The 20,609-nt window shown below is 33.2% G+C and overlaps 1 protein-coding gene across 1 annotated transcript in view; it reads right to left on the reverse strand.

The window, feature by feature from the left end:
• LOC115888055 (tyrosine-protein kinase Src42A-like) overlaps nt 1-20,492 on the reverse strand; it is a 98,394-nt gene extending 77,902 nt beyond the window's left edge. The window contains exon 1 of the mRNA XM_030907624.1: nt 20,159-20,492. The gene's annotated coding sequence lies outside the window, so the exon portion shown is untranslated. The remainder of the gene's footprint in view (nt 1-20,158) is intronic.
• Nucleotides 20,493-20,609: the final 117 nt, after the last annotated feature.

The following is a 20,609-nucleotide window of genomic DNA, read 5'->3' on the forward strand; positions in this document are numbered from 1 at the left end:
ACCTTTACATCATTAACGAGATTTTTAAGATGCTATAATTTCCTCTAACCTTTATAGGTAACAACCATGAAGTACAAGAGAGATTTTGGTTCCCTGGTAATTTTTAGATTAAATGTATTTATTTCTCAGGTCATTTTGATTACTCTCACTATTATGGAAAATTAATTTAAATAATATAATAATTAAGAAAATAATCGTATTTTTTATTACTTGGCTTGTTTTGACGCTAGTGTTATCAACTGATACATAATCGAATTTTAGAATTTCTATTACCAATAACATAAGCCAAAATCAGAATAGCCAACTATTTATATCAATTTAGGTCGTATTCAATTCGCTTCGTATTTTAAATCTTATATTAATGCGTTAACAGTAACGAATAGCTAGAGAATATCAATAAAAACGAACATACCACATGCATAAATATTGGATAACTTTACCAAGTTAATTCGGGGCATATTGAAACAAATTTCAGTGAATCATAGATTATATAATATTCCATACACGGACTGAAGGACGTCATTTCCATCAGTATTCCAATAAGGCATTATATTCTGTCGGTATTCTTAGTAGATAAATTCTTTTTAATTTAACTAACTCTGAGAACTCTCTCTGTTAAACCCATTCTTTCCTTTAAGTATATTTCATAATATAACGAAGTCCAATAAAAAATACATTTTTATTTAATTTAAATGGAATATAAAAAAGACATACAACCACACAAAAAAATAATAAATCGAAAATAAAGCAGAAAAATAAATAGATACATTTTTATGTCATAATTTTTAGGACATCAGAGATAGAAACCGTGTCATAATGTCATATAATAAAACGTACAAATCTGTTACTTTATTTACTTTGGATAAATATAGTACTGGTTCTAACTGGTTATCGGATTATTCAAATAGATAATTTATTCAAATTAGGTAACGATGTATTTTGTAAAGAAAGTAGCTTTAAATAATCTGACAGGTTGAGTGATACTTCAAAATATAATAAGAGCCAATTTAATATAAAAAATATATACAGGGTGAGTCTTAAATAAGTGCAAATATTTTTACAGGTTCATATTTCGACCGCAGGAAAACATCTATGAGGTTTTTTCGAGCAAAAAATATTTTAAAATTTGGAAATTTTTTAAAAAAATTTGGATTTTTTTTTTAATTTTAGCTAAAAACATAATATATTCATAATATGGCAACATAGGTAGTGGATTAAATTTACAAGAAAGAAAACCCAGAAAAGATCCAGCGGTTCTCAAAATTTAAGAGAAAAATCTTTTCTTTTTTTGAAAATTTAAGTCAAAAAATTTTAGTTTAAAAAAAGTTAAATATCTCGGTTATTTTGGACTTATGTATTTGAAAAACGGTAGAGAAAATACATTTCTTTTGTCGAGATCTACCAGCCCTGAAAATATTTGCATTTATTTAAGACTCACTCTGTATTTTTATAACCTCAAATTTATCTCGGGGGTCGAAGGCATTGTTTGGTTTTCAAGTTAGGTTAAAATTTAGTTGTTAATAACTTTAAATTAGACCTTATTTGGAGGACTTCAAATTAGGTTGAAAATTTAATTTATTTCGACCTCATAAGTGGCTATTATGCTTCAAAGGTAAAAGTAACTTAGTTTTTTGACTTGGAAGAAAGTCAGACATACCGCAGGTCAAAAATTACCTTTTTTAATTTGCTCGGGGTGATTTTTAGAATTTAGAATGAGTGGGAGGGGGGTTAATCACTTCGACCTTACAGATCCATTGTGTCCCCCTTTCTTGAATCATAACTCATCATACAGTCCCAGGGGTTTGACAAAAGCCAGTATCTGGGACGGTTTTATAGAGGGTAGTTTTCCATCTCCAATATCAGTCGTACCAAAATTCATGGCACGAATGGTTGTCGTCTCGGCGCACTCAGTGATGAGGTGTACTGGTCTTTCCCCATCTTCCCCACAGAATCTGCATTCGCCGTTTCTTCTTAGTTTCAATCTACTGAGGTGTTCATTGAGGAGACAGTGTTCTGTTAAAAACCCCGTGACAATCCGAAGATTGTTCTTACTCAGACCCAGGAAGATCTGTGATTTTTCTTGATCATAAGCCCTCAGAAACTTCTTCGAGTGTCCTAAACCATTGCAAGATTTCCATTCCAGGTTGCGGATGGAATCTTCCAAGTTCTTGAGTTCCGCCTTGAGTTGGTTACCACTTGGAAAGCAGAACGGTTCTGGTCCAGTTAGTGGAGTGTTCGCTCCTTTCCTAGCTAGATTATTTGCTTTTTCATTGCCTTCTATCCCTTGGAGAGCAGGCACCCAGTGTAGGAGGACTTTGTTTTCTTTGCCTAATTTATTCAGCTTCTCTATGCATTCTTTGACCAATTTCGAATTGATTGATACTGAGTTGATCGCCTTTAACGCTGCTTGACTATCAGATAAGATGGCTATTTCTTGTTTCCGATAGTTCCTATCTAAGATAAGTTGTACGCATCTTTCGATAGCGTAGATTTCTGCCTGTAGGATACTAGGGTAAGTGCCCATTGGTTCGGAGTATTTAGCTCTCGGCCCAAACACTCCGATCCCTGTTCCCGTATTGGTCTTGGAAGCATCAGTATACCAAGTTATGGTATGGTCTTTCAACTGCTGGGCAAGCGTTTCGCTCTTCCAATCATTTTTATTGTTCAATACTACATTGAGATTTTCTCAAAGTTGTACGTTCTTGGCATATCGTCCACTGGGAGTTTCAGGAGTGGTATTTCCTTTTTGAGGGTGTTCCAAGCCCCTGATCTGACAATTCTCCCAGTTCTAATTCCGTTAGTGACCATTCTAATCATTGTCGCATGGGCATCTCTACCAATGACAATGTGCAGTGGTGTTAGATCTAGAATGACCTCCATTGCTGCTGTTGGACAGGTTTTCATGGCTCCTGTGATACAAACGCATGCTAGTCTCTGGACTTTGCACAAGTTTAGCCTTGCCGTCCGTTGCTCTAGTTTTGTGAACCAGGCAACTGCTCCATAAGTAATCATGGGTCTTACTATCATGGTATACATCCAGCGCAAAGTGTTAGGGGAGCAGCCCCATCTATTTCCGGCCAGTCTTCTGCATATCATGAGAGCCTTTATGGCTTTGCTGGTAGTGTTCTTAATATGCCTGTTCCACAGGAGTTTACTGTCCAGGGTTATTCCCAGATATTTAACTTCCTGTGTTGGCAGTATTACCTTTCCATCTAGTTGAATTCTTTTCAAGTTTTTCAGACTTCGCTTTCTGGTGAATGGCACTATCGCGGTTTTGTCTGAGTTGATACTCAGCACGACAGTCCTACACCATCTCTCAGTGATACGGAGTCGTCTTTGGATAATATTACACAGGGTGCCTTTTCCCCCGAGCGATGATGACTATGTCATCTGCATACCCAATGCAGTGTATTCCCGCTAGAGTTAATTCGTCTAGTAGTTCATCCACTACCAAGCTCCACAGCAAAGGGGAGGTTACTCCACCTTGTGGAGTTCCTTGCGTTGTTTTAACAGCTACAGTTTTGGTGCCCATCTGAGCCTCTGCTGTTCGTGTTGACAGCATTTCCCAAAACCAGCGAATAATAGTTCTGTTCACCCCTCTTGTTTCTAGAGATCGCCTGACCACCTTATGTGGTATATTGTCAAACGCCCCCGCAATATCCAAGAAGGCACAAATTGCTGTTTCTTTGCTATCCAGACTTGTCTGTATTAGCTCCGTTAATTGGTACAGAGCAGTTTCTGTGGATCTGCCCGTTCTATATGCATGCTGACTATCATGCAGTGGTTTAACCTTTAGATGATTTTCTCCAATATGGTTGTCAACTACTTTCTCCAGCGTTTTTAGTATGAACGATGTGAGACAAATAGGCCTAAATGACTTGGGATTTGTCCAGTCAGTTTTGCCTATTTTGGGTATGAAGATTACTTTTGCTCTTCTCCATGTGGTTGGTATATATCCCATCGCTAGACTGCTTCTTGTAATGCTTAGTAGATGGTGAGTAGCTATTTGCTGACCCTCCTTTAGAAGGGCAGGAAAGATCCCATCCACTCCTGCTGCTTTATAGGGCTGAAAGGTGTCGATCGCCCATTTCAGCTTTTGTTCTGTTATTACTAGCTTGGCCACTTCCCAATCTTCCCTGCAAGGATTGTGAGGTTCAGTGGGAGCTACATAAGTATCAATAGGTATGCTACCTGCTCGGGGTGATATCCGTTTAAAAAAGTTTTCGAGGGATTATTACGTCATAGCACATTACCTTGTTCCCACTGACTGGGAACGAAAGAATATTCAATGCGATTCTTTTTAATTACCGTCACAATCTTAAACGTGTCCATTATGTGCAATAAAAACAAAAAGTCCTCTGTAATAACACTCACAATCCCAAAACACAAAACTTTTAAAAATCATAAGCAAAGAAATCTAATTTAGTTTTCTAGTTAGTTAGTGTTCTAGTTTAGGCCAGTTTAGGTAATTGCATCGGCCAGCAAAAGGATAAATATTTTACATGTCACGTGACTCTCAATAAAGATTCTCATTTTAGGACACATGATTACTGTGAAAAGTTAATCTGATTGCTCGAAGATGTAATTACTGAACTTAGCATAAAATATCATTGTCGACTGTCACTGTCACTCAAAGAAAATAAAAGTTTTCTGTTTTACCGGCGATGCTCCAAGAATGTAGTCAAGACTTCGAGAAATGAAGGAAAAATACCTTAAACAAGAAATCTTGACCTTTGAGGTTATTAATTTAAAGAAATCTTAACCTCATACAAAGAAAGCGGACTTTAAGGTTTTAAAATTATGGAAAACCTAACTACATAGACGTATAGTTAAAAACACCATTAGCGGCCATTTTCTTATCCAATTTGTTTTCAAAAAATATTTTTTGTGATATTGTTCTAAACTACTGAGAAAAATAAACAGACGTTTATGAATAATACTACCTACCACAAGTTAAATTAACTAATTAAGAACTTTAAAAGTGTACCAAGGAAGTTGGCAGAAAAAAAGTTAGGTTAGAACCTTGAAAATAGCGATTTATTCTAAAATTAATTGTTGAAAATACATAAAATTTTAATGGCGCATAATTTTTTAGGGCCTATCATATTTACATCTCACAGAAAAATTTTCTCTGCAGACATAATTATCTTGGGAATCCAGTAATCCACTTCTTACCAATATCTTATTTACATTTACTAAGAAGTGAATATATGTAGATAGGTATTTCATCCATATTGGATTAATGTTCAAACGGCCATGCCAGTTATTACACTTTTTTGTCTTCCTGGTTCATTATTGGGAAATTCATTTACATACACATATTAAAAAGAAAAATACTTTACCACATTCTTTCTCTTTCTTTCCCATTTTAAAATGTAGGTAGTATAAATTATGACTATTTTTAGTAAAATTCATCTCTATTTTTACCATGTTATGACCTCAGGTCGGTTATTTTTGACTTCATAGCCCATATTTCAAACAAGACATTATAACTAGCGATGGGAACTATCGAATGAATTAGACTATCGAATGGTTACTGAATGAATGATTTCAACTATCGAATGGTTTTATTCGAATAAAACCATTCATTCATTTGTATACTAAAGCATATGTGACAACCTCGCCGTGCGACTAAATGGTTATCGTTGAGCCACGACTATCGAATGCTTTTGATAAATGAAATTTAGTATTCGTTTGATTTTTGTGTGCGTCAGTGCATTATTAGTTCTTCCAAATTTTTATAACTTCACCTTATAAATACTGTTCTATTTTTGCGTTTATTAAAATATTTAAAATACTAAAATAGTAGTTTTTTTTAATTGACGATTGTGTGTGTGCAGGTGTCAAAATTTTTCCGAAAAGTTGTGTGATTTTCCGTAGCCCGATCTTTCAATTATTTTATTTTATATGGTATATCTGGTCTATTTTTTAATGGGAAATTTTGAGAATTAGCAATTTTTAAGAGAGATGAGATGAACTTAGAATTAATTTTAAAAATACATATTTGTATTTTAGATGTTTTAATAATATGAATTAGTTGAACTTAATAAGCATATTTAAGTAATGTGGTTAAGTAAATGGTTATCGAACTCAAACTATGGGGTGAGAAAATTAAATTGAAAATTTTACACGTGCCAATTTAAAAAAAAAAGTTAACGATGTTTGTATTTTGTTTATGCTAATTCTCTTACATGTAGTTTTTGCGAAGAAATATTTTATTTATTTTTAAAGTAAATGCCAGTAAAAGTAAATATTATTTTTAAATAGTAATATAAAGTACCTAATATAAATAATTTTGATTTCTGAATTTTTTATTATATTTTTCTTCCATTACACTGCATGTTTAGAAAATTAATAAATGTTTATATTTCAGGATTTTAAAGTTTGTTGTTAATATAACAAATTAGTTCTGTAATTATTATTATTTAATAAACCAACGTTGCCACAAAAAATTTAAAGACTAGATATATTATTTTTAAATAGGATCTAATATAAATAATTTTGACATCTAATTTGTTGTTTATATTTTGCTACTACGTAAAAAAAATGTTTATATTAAATTATTTTAAATTTTGTTGTTAATAGGTATAACAAATTATTACTGTTATTATTATTTTTTATTAAACCAGTCTTTGCTTAAAAACATTAAAAATAATTTTCCTACATCCAAAATAACAAGTATTATTGCAGTGTAACAACAGAATATTAATAAAAAAATGCAAAATATATAGACATACTATCCCTAACTAACTAAAGCCAAACAATAATATTCTTTGCTAATACCAACAAATACCAATATATGGCAACAGCGCCCTTCATAATGTATTTTCTGTGTACATACTAGCACCTCAATAAAAAAAATAATGTGTCCTTATCTTTATATGATTCCGCAAAAAATCAAAGATGCCGGCTTCTTTCATAGCATTGCCACCGACCGCTGTCGGGTTCCTCGGAAAGAAATCTACGTCGCCGGGCGACAACTAAAATCCAGTTAATATTTTATTATAATCGATCCTGACGAATAAAGAATGAATTTTATAAATGAATGGTTTTTGCTGCCGAATTACTAGAATACAATATTTCAAGGCAGATGGCGCATCTATTCGATAATTTTTATTCGAATAGTTTTCAACGGATGTTTTTTTACTAGCTATCGAATTATTCGAATGAATTGCAACTATCGAATGTTTCGATAGTATTCATTCGATAGTTCCCACTACTAATTATAACCTGTTAACCTGTTTTTAACTTCCAAATTACTTTAGTTTTATTCCCCACTTTGGGAATTTTAACGTCAATTCTTGGAAATTTCGACCAATTTACAGGTGGTTAATTTAACGTAATTTTAACTGCAAATGTTTGTTGGGACAGCGATATCAATAAGATTTCTAAGATATTTCCTAAGATAGAGATTTCTTTTTTGAGTTTGTTCAGCAGACATATGTCTGGTCTGTTGTGCTGCTCTGTCCGATCTGTTAATATTTCTCTCTCCCAGTATAATTTACATGCATCATTCTCTAGGACTTTCAATGGAACCTAATTATAATATGCAATGCGCTCGTTAATGCATTTATACTTCAAATCAAGTTTTGTATGTATTAATTTTGCTACGTTGTCATGTCTGTCCGTATATTCTCTTGAAGCTAGAGTTGTACAACTACTAATAATGTGTTCTATATTCTCGTTTCCGCACATTCGGCCTACAGTTGTTTTAATTGTGGGGTCCTTTATTATATATTTTAGGTATGATGAAATCCCTCTGTTTCTGGGAAAATTGTTCCGTGTGTCAGCCATACTACTGAAGCTGGCTTATATTCTAACATTATTATTATTGTTTGATTTTTCATTACCGTCCATCCCTTGGTGGGCCGGCACCCAGAGTAGGAGAACTCTATTCTGTTTTCTTAATTTGTTTTGCTTCTCTAGGCAAAGTCTTTGGTACTAATGTTAAATAACTTTAAAACTAATTAATATTTATTAATTATTATTCTTCCTCGACATTAGTCAGTTAAAGGAGTTTATTCACCCGCGCACAGGGTAGACCGTATACATTAATTTTCTCTCGGCGTCTATTGTTAATTCTCAGTTGCCAATCGAATTTCATTCAAGCAAAACTATTTCGCTAGCCGCCCGCCCGACTGAACGTGACCGATTTCCCAAACACTCGGTCAGTGAAAACACCGACGCTTTAAGAGAGATACAAACCAGTTTGTTTAAAACCGAATTTAACATAATATTCATAATAATTTTATTACAATTATAAATAACAGTGCTATTTAAGTTAGTGGTGCACTATTTTGGATATACTAGTATGTAGTATATTTAGAAATAATAAAAGGAAAAATATTTCTTGGAGTTTTTAGGCATACAGGGTGAGTTTCCTAAGATGTTCTCTATGGGTAACTCGGAAACTACTGGAAATAGAGAGTCGGTTAATGGGGAATTAGAATTAGAATTAGGATAAGTGGGAGGGAGGGGTTAATCTCTGCGACCTTAGAGATCTATTGTGTCCCCCTTTCTTGAGTTATAACTCATCATACAGTCCCAGGACTTCCTAAGGAGACCCGTGTCCCTCACAGTCGAGGAGCTACGACCCAGGCCGGGTAGACGAAACGGTAGCTTGTGTCGCCTGTTGGGTTTAGAGGTAGGAGGTAGGCTCCCGACCCTTGGAGGAGGTGGTACCTTGTATGCCACTTGCGGAGGATGGTCTCACGCAAGTGTCAGCCACCTCTCCTGTAGTTCTCTTTGGGTTTGGCCCCTTGGAACTTTCATTGTTACTGTTCCCAGTGTCGCTAGGGGGTTTCCCACAGCTTCACCGGTGATGTTTATATTACTATTATTATCAGATCTCATAGTGTTCCTATGAGTCGCTAGGGACAGTCGGTCCACTTCTACAGAGCCCGCATGTAGAAGTAAGGGGTAAAATACAATGGGGTGCCCCCAGGTGCCCCAAGGTTGAGGCTGTCCGTAGCCCCGCCCGGTATCGTTATATGTCTTGGTGCAATTCCCTGGCCACGACACTACAGTCAGGGACAAGACGATGAGTGAGATGCTTGTTAGACCAAGACAAATGCTAGAGGGGATTCCCCCCAGCACCTAAACAGGAGCTTCCCCACCAACGACAAGGTCTTGCATCTCCTAGGGGAAGCGGTTAATGGGGAAAGAATTGCAGTTTTGTGGGGTCATAAATATGCGCCTTTCGGATTTTTGAAAAAGTTCATGGCTTACTAGATATTTCGAAAAAAATAAATTTTCGCTATTTTAAAAATTGCCCCTAATTCCATTATAAGCTATTTTAGACAAAAACTTTTCAGATAAAAGTTGTAGATAATCACATCCCTAATGAGTTTGCGTTCTCCGATTTTTTCTAAAGCAAGTAATTTTTGACTTATGACACAAACATATGTTTTTTTAAATGGAACTCATAGTTGGCCATAACTTCTTAAAAAGCGCAATTTTTTAAGCTTTTCGGCGATATAAGCTCTAATATGTATTTTTCACAAAATTACTGAGTTATAGCCAATTCCTATCTTTCTTGACTAATTTCACTTAGCCATGGAAACAAGTTCAATTGTCGTTGCTTTCAGAAATGTGAAACTGTCACATCCAAACTTTGTAAATTAAAATAAACAAAAATTGTAAATATGAATTTTTCAAATGAAGAAAACCGTATAGGATTATTGGTTCAACTTTTATTGGCCATACAGTTTCGAGGATACGTTAACCGAAGAACGTTACTTACGTTTTTTAGAGAACGGTTTTCAAGACATGGTAGAAAAGTTAAATTTAGATACTCGTGCATCAATAGACACCCCCCCCCCACAATGAAACAAATGTTAAAAATTATTTATATAATAATTATGTAGACTCAGGGATAGAAGGAGGTGAACTAATTGCATGGGCCTCCTCGATCACCTGACCTATCCATTTTAGACTGTTTTATGCGGTTTGGTTAACAACAAGGTTTACAAAAAAGAACTTATGAATTAAGAGAGGCACACAAAGAGGCGGTACAGGAGAAGTTTAATTAAGTCGACCGGTCGTTCTGTGAGAATAGCTAGAAATTCAGTTTTAAAAAGATCCATTTATGTACTCAAAACAATGGCGGAATTTTTGAACATTTTCTAAAATAACTTAAAGTGTACGTAGTGATTATTTTTTTCTAAGTTTTAATTTGTGTAATGTAAATTGTAAAAAGCCGTTTAATAATATATTTTGTCTTTTTATGAGTTATAAATAATAGCCAAAATTTGTTTTTTTCGAAATATCTGTAAGCCATGAACTTTTTCAAAAATCTGAAAGGCGCATGTTTATGACCCCAAAAAACTGCAATTTTTCCCCCATTTAGCCGACTCTCTATCTCCAGTAGTTTCAGGTTCCGCTTCAAATATGCACATATTGTGTACACACATTTCTTTTAATAAAAGCACGTGTTAAACTTAAGAACTACCACTGATAAAACTTCATCAACCTGATCTACCCTTTATACCCTGTATATTATTTCCTTTTAAAAGCAAAATTCTCATATAACGACGTAGAAATCAGGTAACGATCACGAGTTTTGTAACAAAGTAAGTAAGGCTTTGTGATATATATATAATTCGAAGTGTAAACAGGACAAACGACTCTCCGTAATCGAAATGTGGGCCATGAAATGGTCATTTAAAGACGGTTTCTCGATAACAGTTTAATACTTTTTTAATTTACTTTCCATTTTTTTCGCCTCCGATTGTCTTTAGGTTTGGGCTCCGAACAAAAACAACGCCATATATAGCGATAAAAGGCATTGTTTCGGTTTGGTTTGTTAAACTAATAAAAATAACTCGTTTCGATACGGATGGACACTGTGTACTGGTACTGCTGATAATAAGTCATAAAATAACTAGATAATGAACAGTTTGTGGTGAGGACCGCCTGTTATTAAACATATTTTAATTTATTAAGCTCATAAAAGTGATAATGTTACGCCAAGTACCTAGTAAATCAATGAAAGAATAAAAAAAGGTTTATTGTAAATGAATTTTATTGTTAATTGGTTTACTACTCATAACATCATATGTTACGGACAAATATGAATACAGGGCATTTGCGATAATGCCTGTATAACGTAATGGCATAGCCCGGATATTTAAATGTATGTAAAACTGCGTTTAGTATCAAGTAAAATCAAGAGCTCAAGCAAATATTTTTATTTCAACTTAATTATTGTTGCTTTGCACATAATAGGAACAACATTAAAACAAAAATATATTAAAAATATACAGAAATTCTAAAAAATAAACGGAACTTCTAAAAATAAACAGGAATTCTAAAAAATAAACAGAAATTCTAAAAAATAAACGGAAATTCTAAAGAAATAATCAGGAATTCTAAGAAATGAACGGAAATTTTAAAAAATAAGAAAGAAATAGTGAGGGAAATGTATAAAAAAGAAGAAAAATATTAAACGGCTCAGCCCTCAGCAACTCGCAACCGTATACACCAGTTTACACCCAGTGCAGGCACCCACACTCACAAACTCACACAAACACACCTACACTAGTGTACACTGATGTTACTGCCTCATCAGTACGGTAAGGAATCAGGAAGCGATGAAACCGATCCCAAAACACAAAAAACCAGGGAGCAAACGATGCAACGAGGCACCGTGTGCAACATGATATATATCAAGGTATAAATATCATGATATATATCAATGATATATATCCGATATAGTATATCATTGATATATATATATCATGCCAACCCTGCGTAGAAATTAAAAATAATTACACAGAAAGTTTGAAACTTTTTGGTTTTATCTTATTAAGTAATTGTTATCAGGTAGTAATTGTTAATTTTGAAGTTTAACTTGATATAATGTCATTTTAACAGAACGTCAACGGTTTCTTGTAGACGTATCTGTTTTAAAGAAACTAAAGTGTTCTCTCGAATAGTTGCATTTAGATATTTTAAATCGTTTTTTCTTTGTTCTTTGTGTTTTCTTTGCTTCCGACGACGGAAAGAGATATACCTTCCGAAACGTTAAGCATGTTTTGTCCGTTACTGACAATTAGTCTCCTTTGGATTAAGGCAGCAGTGTTTACAAAAAAATAACTATTTTATTTTGTAGATTTTCTTCCAGTGGCGAAATACCCAAAGAATTTTTTTGAATAGATGAATCCGCCACATAGGTATAGACATTTTGTACATGTATCTGTTCAACATGTACAGGGTGAGTCAACGATAGAGTAAAGTCCATTATCTCATTTGTTTCGAGGTTTACAAAAAAATGTTAAATACAAAAGTTATAGGGAAGGTTAAGATACACATTTTAAAATTATTATAGAGTATACAGGGTGCTTCAAAGAAGTGTGGCGGATATAACATATGTTTTTTTAAAGGCAACGCCCTATTTTTTATTTCATTTATCGATTCTGCGTGAAATTCTATAACTTTTTTATATATAACGTTTTATACCTAAAATTAATAGTTTTTGTAATATTTAAATTTGTTTATACAAATGTTAAATTGCAGTGTAGTAAAAAATTGTCAGTGGTACCATTGTTTCTGAAGTTGGAATACCAAAATTTGGTATGAGAGTTATATAGAGATTAAAAAGAAGATATATGTTAAGATATTTTAGTTAAATGCTACAGGGTGTTCAAAATATATTTATAAATTTCAACTACTTAAAATTAAAAAATCTAAAATTCCTTAAATGGTACACCCTATATATTTTGATTTGTTCTGATAGATTTTGCAAAGCTCTTCAACTTTTATTAGGTATGTCATATCCCTATTTTTAATAATTTGCGATTTATTCCAATTTTTTCTATTTTTACCCCATATCTTTAATACAATTACGCTATAACATCATAGTTACCATGACAAAAAATAATAATTTTATTACCATAAGAATAGATGTAGATTATCTAGAAAACATTTTTATATTATATTATATTATAATATTTTCAGTGTGTAATGGGACGGTTTTGTGGCAGTAGTAATATTGGCTTTAGGAAATGAATTATAAACCAAAATTACTACAAGAAAAAAAACTTTACTGTATGTCGGAGAAAATTTCAATATCAGAAGTCGTCAACAATTAGGTAATCTAGTTAGTATTATCCTAATCTGTGGCTATTCGGCCCGACGGAAAATCCAAATGTCATCTTTCATAATATAGAAATACACCAAGAAATTCACGACTACGATTTTAGTTTATTTGAGTAAAGTTAGTTAATTTTGACTAATAATAACAATTGTAACCAATTATTAAACTATTTGTTAAAAACAAGTAATAAATATGTTTGTTTTGTCACGGCAACTATAATTTTATAGCGTAATTGTATTAAAAATTAGGGTAAAAATAGAAAAAATTGGAATAAATCGCAAACTATTAAAAATAGGTATATGACATACTTAATAAAGGTTGAAGAGCTTTGCAAAATCTACCAGAAAAAATGAAAATATATAGGGTGTACCATTTAAAAAATTTGAGATTTTTTAATTTAAAGTAGTTGAAATTCATAAATATACTTTGAACACCCTGTAGCATTTAACTAAAATATCTTAACATATATCTTCTTTTTAATCTCTATAGAACTCTCATACCAAATTTTGGTATTCCAACTTCAGAAACAATGGTACAACTGACAATTTTTTACCACACTGCAATTTAACATTTGTATAAACAAATTGAAATATTACAAAAACTATTAATTTTAGGTATATAACATTATATATAAAAAAGTTATAGAATTTTACGCAGAATCTAAAAATAAAATAAAAGATAGGGTGTTGCATTTAAAAAAACATATGTTATATCCGCCACACATTTTTGAAGGACCCTGTATACTATATAATAATTTTAAAATGTGTATCTTAATTTTCCCTATAACTTTTGTATTTAACATTTTTTGTAAACCTCGAAACAAATGAGATAATGGACTTTACTCTATCGTTGACTCAGCCTGTACACGATAAATTCTTATTGAGAACAGCATGAGTATCTCAGAAACGATAAGAGATAAAGAGTTTAAATATATCTTTTCAAGTGTTTGTGCACAGCAAAGTGGGCAGTTTCGACATACATACATACATACTGCCATTACTCGCTGACGAGTATTTGACACGCATCAGAAGATGGTCACGCAAGGCGTCTTCTTTCATGAGTTTTCTGTGACTGAAAGCCCGATCCGTGATGTTATCTGTCTACCGCACTCCGGACATTCAAAAATCTCATTGCTTTGTTGCCTCTTTACTTTTTGGTTGTCGCTGTTAACTGAGTTTACAATTCTTCTCCATTCCGTTCTATTGTGAGCTGCTTCTTCCCACTCATTCTGGTTATTAATCCCCTTTAAGTTTTCGTGGAAAATATCCTTGTACCTTTTGAGTTGTCCGCTCGGCCTCCTCTTACCGTCTACAAGCTCACCGTAAAGCAGAGATTTTGGTATGCCGGTTTTCTTGCATTCTGCATACGTGACCAGTCCATCTTAAGCGGGACTTTGTAATCATGACTTCAATACTCTCGCAGTTAGCTCTTTCAAGGACCGATACGTTTGAGACATGATGGAACCATTTGATTCTTCAGTTTAGCAAGTTCAACAAGTTAGCGTCAGTTTAGCAGTTTCAACAAGTGCTCTAGAATCAATCAGATAATTTCAGATTCCGCAGTGCAGTGAAAATTTCATGTTCGTCACCCCGTTTGACGTGGCCTGACTCCATAACAAATCACGTTACTGAACCTCTAATTTGAAACATGCCTAATTGGTTATTATTCAACCGACATATAGGAAACCTGTAATTTAGAAAGTCGTCAATACTTCTGAAATGCCATAATAACGTGTATAATTTAAAGCCGCGCAGGCTTATTGCTATTCGTAATTTGTTAAATAATATACGATCATTCGTCAAACGAAGAACAGCGTGCATTTGAGGCACTGTCATATTTCAAGCGAAATAGGCAATCTGTTAAGGTAATGAAGCTGCGCGAGGCCGAGACCTACAAACGCAGAGAAAGAAGCACGTGCTAATACGAATTTTACATAGATATTTTGTGGGCCGAAAGCATCGAAATTTTTCGAAAGTGCTACTGCAGTTTTGTCACAACTTTCTCAGAGGAATTGGTTTAATTAGCAGATCGAAAATGGTTTGACGCTTTTTTAACATCATCATAGAGTTTCAGGGCTTTGACAAAAGCCAGTATCTGAGTTTTACAGAGGTTAGTTCTTCATCTCCGATATTAGTCGTACCAAAGTTTATAGCACAAATGGTTGTCGTCTCGGCGCACTCAGCAATGACGTGTTCTGGTGTTTCCCCATTTCCCCTATACAGGGTGCTACAAATTCGAGGTACGAGCATTGGCATCTCGTTAACCGTAATAGACACGAACATAGTTAAATTGGGGCAAAGTTGCCATCTTGGGATGTTCACCAAGATGCCATCAAATTAGTTGATAATTAAGATTTTCAAATTAGTTGATAATTTTTGAGATACAGAGGCGAACTTATTTTTTTTAAACACGGACCTGCATTTTTTATTTCAGATTTCGGTCTCCTGAGTACAATGATATGCTACACTTATTTTTTTTTGTTTTGACATTTGAACACAATTTATTTAAACTAATTTGAAGTGGGGCTCTGTTTTTTTAAATATTTAATCTTTTCATCGTTACAATATTGATAAGCTTTCAAACTTAAGAATGACTTGGGGTAAAACATTGAATATGGAAAATCAAATGCAATAAAATAATATAAAATAATTAATATAAATATAATATAAACAATCAAATAATTTTCCCGGAAGATGGATTGGAAATGGTAGAGCAGTGTAATGTCCGGCGAGGTTCCTGGACCTATCGCCAAGAGGCTACATTATTTGACGTCATTTGTAAAAAAGTTAAATTAATTCATCTCAACATTTACAATAAAGAGTACAAAATGCAATGCTTGCGGTATGCAATTTACAATAAAGAGTACATACATTCAGCAAGTATAAGAAGAAAGTTCAAAGAGCTATAAATAAAATTGAGCGAAAAATAAATTTGACCAATAGGGAGGGTGGTAACTCTTTCGAACATGTAGAACATTAGAAACTAGTTTGTAGAAGTTGATTTATTTATAATAACTACGATTAATATTATGCATATTATTAGATCGCACACTGAGAGTTCCAATTCACAATAAAAAAAGTTAAAAATAATATCTTTAAATTTCTGACCTGGATATTATTTATTTGAATCTTCCAATTGGCTCGCGTGCGCGATTTTCCTTATTCAATGTTAATTAACGCTGATCATTATTGTTGCAATGATAATAATTAGATTAAATAATTTAAGAAACCAGAGTCGGACTTATTTTTTAATAATAATTTAATAGTTCTGTTGCTATTAAGATATCCAAAACAAAAAAAAAGTATAAAGTGTGGCATATCATTGTATTCAGGAGACCGAGTTCTTTCAAAACCTGAAATAAAAAATGCAGGTCCGTATTTAAAAAAATTAAGTTGGCCTCTGTATCTCACAAATTATCAGCTAACTTGAAAATCTAAAAGTACTATCAGATAGCCCTAATAAAGTGGGTATGAGAATGTGCAATTAGTTTTTTGATTTTCTAAAAAGTAACGACAGGAAAAAATAAAATTGATTTTCAAAAAAATCAGTTTTTTCCAAAAAAAACTCAGAAATCCTTGAAATTTTTAAAACTTTTTTGATGGCATCTTGGTGAACATCCCAATACGGCAACTTTGCCCCAATTTAACCATGTTCGTATCTATTACGGTTACCGAGATACCAATGCTCGTACCTCGAATTTGTAGAATCACCCTGTAGAATCTGCATTCGCCGTTGTTTCTTAGCTCCAATCTACTGAGGTGTTCGTTGAGGAGACAGTGTCCTGTTAAAACACCGTGACAATCCGAAGACTGTTCTTACATAAATCACAGAAAATCTTTGATTCTTCTGGGTCTTAAGTTCTGAGAAATTTCTTCGAGTGTCTTAGACCGTTGCAGGATTCCTATTTTAGGTTACGGATGGAGTCTTCCAGATTCCTGGGTTCCGCTTTAAGTAATCAAACTAACTATGCGTGCATGGACGATTCAAATCGACGGCGACGCATCAGTGCATACTGAGTATGATCAAGACCCAGCATTTTTTTAGGCTTTTTTATTTTATCATTTGCCAAATGTGACAACTTTTATATTGGTGAAACATCTAGCTAGATCTTTAAATGTTCGAATTAAACAACATAAAAGATTTAATTCAAAATAATTTAGATTTTTTCGTATCTAAAATTTGTCAGCATTCAAGGGACACTATAAGGTAGACTTTAACAGCAAAATGTAATGTCAATGTCAGGTTATCAGCACACTCGTCAACGGTGTGTGCTTTTTGTTGGATTCGAAAGCTTCATTCTGAACCTTGTAATTGTTTGTTCCTTTGTTGATTTGTTAATAAGTTTGTTCCTTTAATTTCAATGTAAACATTCAAAACTAATTATACTTTAAAATTTGCGAGAAATGTCATTTTAGCCCTTGATTATCTTCCGCCAAGAAAAATTGAGGTTAAAAATCAAAAGTTGATTGTGTTATAAGCTAAATATTAGGTTGGTTAGGTAGGAATGGTTTTTTCTATGGATACAACTGACTAACCCAAGCTGATGCTAGGATATTCTATTAATTTTAATTGTGTCTTTTAGACATTGTGGATGATCGTAAACTAAAAAGTATAAAGTGTAATTGAAACCACTAATTTATTCCACTAATTGAGAGGTTCTGAATTAAGCTTTACACAAAAAAATAACTTAACCTTTATTTTTTGGAATTCTGTTTTCAGGCCTTTTTGAACGAACATATAGTTTTCTTTCTTATATATACTCATTATATTCAATTACAATGTTACTTATCTCTCTTGTTCTACTCGTACTCTCAACAAAACCAATCTATTACGATAGTTGTGTGAATGTAGGTAGTTCAAACCGAACAGTCGGCTTCCTTCACTTTTAGCACGACTGTACGAGGCAAACCGACGAAGAAAATTGAAAAAAAAACCGCTTCCTATACGTGATCGAACAAAGCTCGAAAAAACCAAACACAAACGTCCTAGAATAATGAATGCATATATGTATGTGTACACAAGTTCTATACAAAACAGGAAAATATCAGATACAATGTAACACCGCCACATATATAGGGTGTTCCGAGTAGTGCACAGCATAGACCTTTACCAGCAAATCATACTACATTGTCACTCACCAGCCGACTTTGACGCCGTTTTTTTATCGTGTGATATTATACCTTATTTTGTGTTATGTAATAAGTCGAATTCCGAGCTCTATATTAAAACCACAACAGAGAAAGGAGTAGAAATATAATTTCAGTTCTAGTTTTACTATGTCTATCGGTGGACTTCTTGTCTAGTTGTAGTTCTTGAGTTTTTAAAACAGTTCTAAAACAACTTTTTTCCGAAAATTATTCAGAAATATTGATATTTTTAAAAGAAAAAATCTAAATTTCCTTTTTTTCGAAAATCATTCAGAAATATTGACGTTTTTGATAACACTTTTGAGTAACAGTTTTGAAACACATTGGTCAACATTTCCTTACACCTAGTTGTTGCCAGACAACGATAAATATCTGTTAAAAATATTTAATTTTATGCTGCAAGGAAATATTTTCTTTTCTAAGGAAATGTTATTTCCTTGCAGATTAAAAAAAAATAATTATTGGGAAACAGTTTTTCTCACATCGATTTCTAACTAGAGAGTGAACTCTAACACTTTTTTAGAATTTTAATAAAATAAGCTATAAGTGAAAATCAGTGAAAAATTGTGATAAGCAAGTTCAAGAGACACTCTTTTGGTCTTAGTCTTGCAGTCTATAGTCTTGATCTTGCTGTTGTAGGTATGTATTTTTTAATAGATTTTACTACACACTTTTTAAATACATCTTTAATAATAAATAGTAGTTAGTAATTTAATACCAATGACACTTTAAAAAAATAAAAAATATTTGTTTGAGATTTTTTTTATTTTCAATATGTATACCGGGTGCGTCTCAAAAGTGGCTCACCCCTATAACTTTTTTATTTTTTTCTGATAAAAAAAGATTTGGTATGTTAGTATATGACATAAATTAGGATTGATTGACGCATTCAATTGTTTTTGGTCACTTCCTGTTTCACTGGAAATGACTACAAATTTTGATTTTTAAATGACACCGTCGGTATTTTGTCACTTTATTGGATAGAAAATGACACTCTGAATAGAATGCTATCATATTTATGTGATGTATCATAACTTTCGATATTTTCGTATATGGTTTATTTTATAAATTTTAACATGCGGATTATAATGACAATTTGATTCGAAATATTAAGTATGTTGTGCCAAATTTTTCGGGGAAAAATGCCTTTTCCAAATATGCTAATGAAAAATTGAGATATGATTAAAAATAAGATTCGGGCATCTTTTAACTTGCCAGGACGAAACTGGAAAAAAAAATAAACGATCAAATCTATTGTTCCAAGGCTCCTTGATTAAAAATTAGTGTTTTTAATACAGTCATGGCACTCTAGGTTAAAATTTAAAATACAATTTTTTTAACCGAAAACGTCAAAAGTTGACATATGATATATCACTCTATTCAGAGTGTCATTTTCTATGAAATAAAGTAAAAATATACCGAAGGTGCCGTTTAAAAATCAAAAGTTGCAAAATTTAATACTTTTGTGACATTTGAAAAAAAAGTTTTTATACGAATATGGCTTACTGTTGACGGCTACCACAAATCACATATTCGCAGGCAATACTTTAGGAAAAAAAAATTATTATTTTTACTTAAAAATTATAGAGAGTGAAATAAGTAAATAAAAATTTCAAGCAAGATCACAAGAGACTTGGACTGATCTTTCTTGGTCATGCTTTTTTGTTCAAGACCAAAACCAAAACCGCAGCAACAAGACCAGTCTTGCTCATCACTAATGAAAAACCTAATAAAAAATTACATCAAAACATTTTACTTCTTGTGAACAAACTGTGAACGCAATATATTCATCACATTTTTTTGAAAAAAATCTTCACAGCTCAAAAAAAAACACCCAATATTATGCTGGAAATACTTGGCATAGACACTTCTCGGAACACCCTGTATGTTTGTATGTTTATACAGTAATACGCACCTATAATACCCGAGCAAATAGAAGTACCTTTGTGCCACCACACTGTCAAAATTAAATACACAAACACACACAAGTCCAATTCTTATTTGTTCACACAGAGACACCAAAACGAGACGAGCTTTATCTTTGAGCTGCTTCTTTTTCTATAAGCGCACGGCACTCGGTTACATAGCAACAAGAACCGCCGCAGCAGTCGACCGAGTACTGCCACAGATTATTACTGTTGCTTTGGTGGTTCGAAGGACCAGAATACGGTACGACCGAGCGAAAGAAAGTCGATGGACTGTCGATCGGTGGTGGTTTTGCAAAATCGATGCAACGACGACTATAGTATACTGATGGTACTGACACCAGACGGTGAACTGAGGACGGGCAACACTAGTGGCGCTTGATTGGGTTTGGAATCGGAATGGGGGGAAAAAGAAGATATTACTTAGGTACCACATAATAT

This window comes from Sitophilus oryzae, unplaced genomic scaffold (assembly GCF_002938485.1).
Source record: "Sitophilus oryzae breed Bouriz unplaced genomic scaffold, Soryzae_2.0 scaffold_682_pilon_pilon, whole genome shotgun sequence".
Classification (NCBI taxonomy): Eukaryota; Metazoa; Arthropoda; class Insecta; order Coleoptera; family Curculionidae; genus Sitophilus; species Sitophilus oryzae.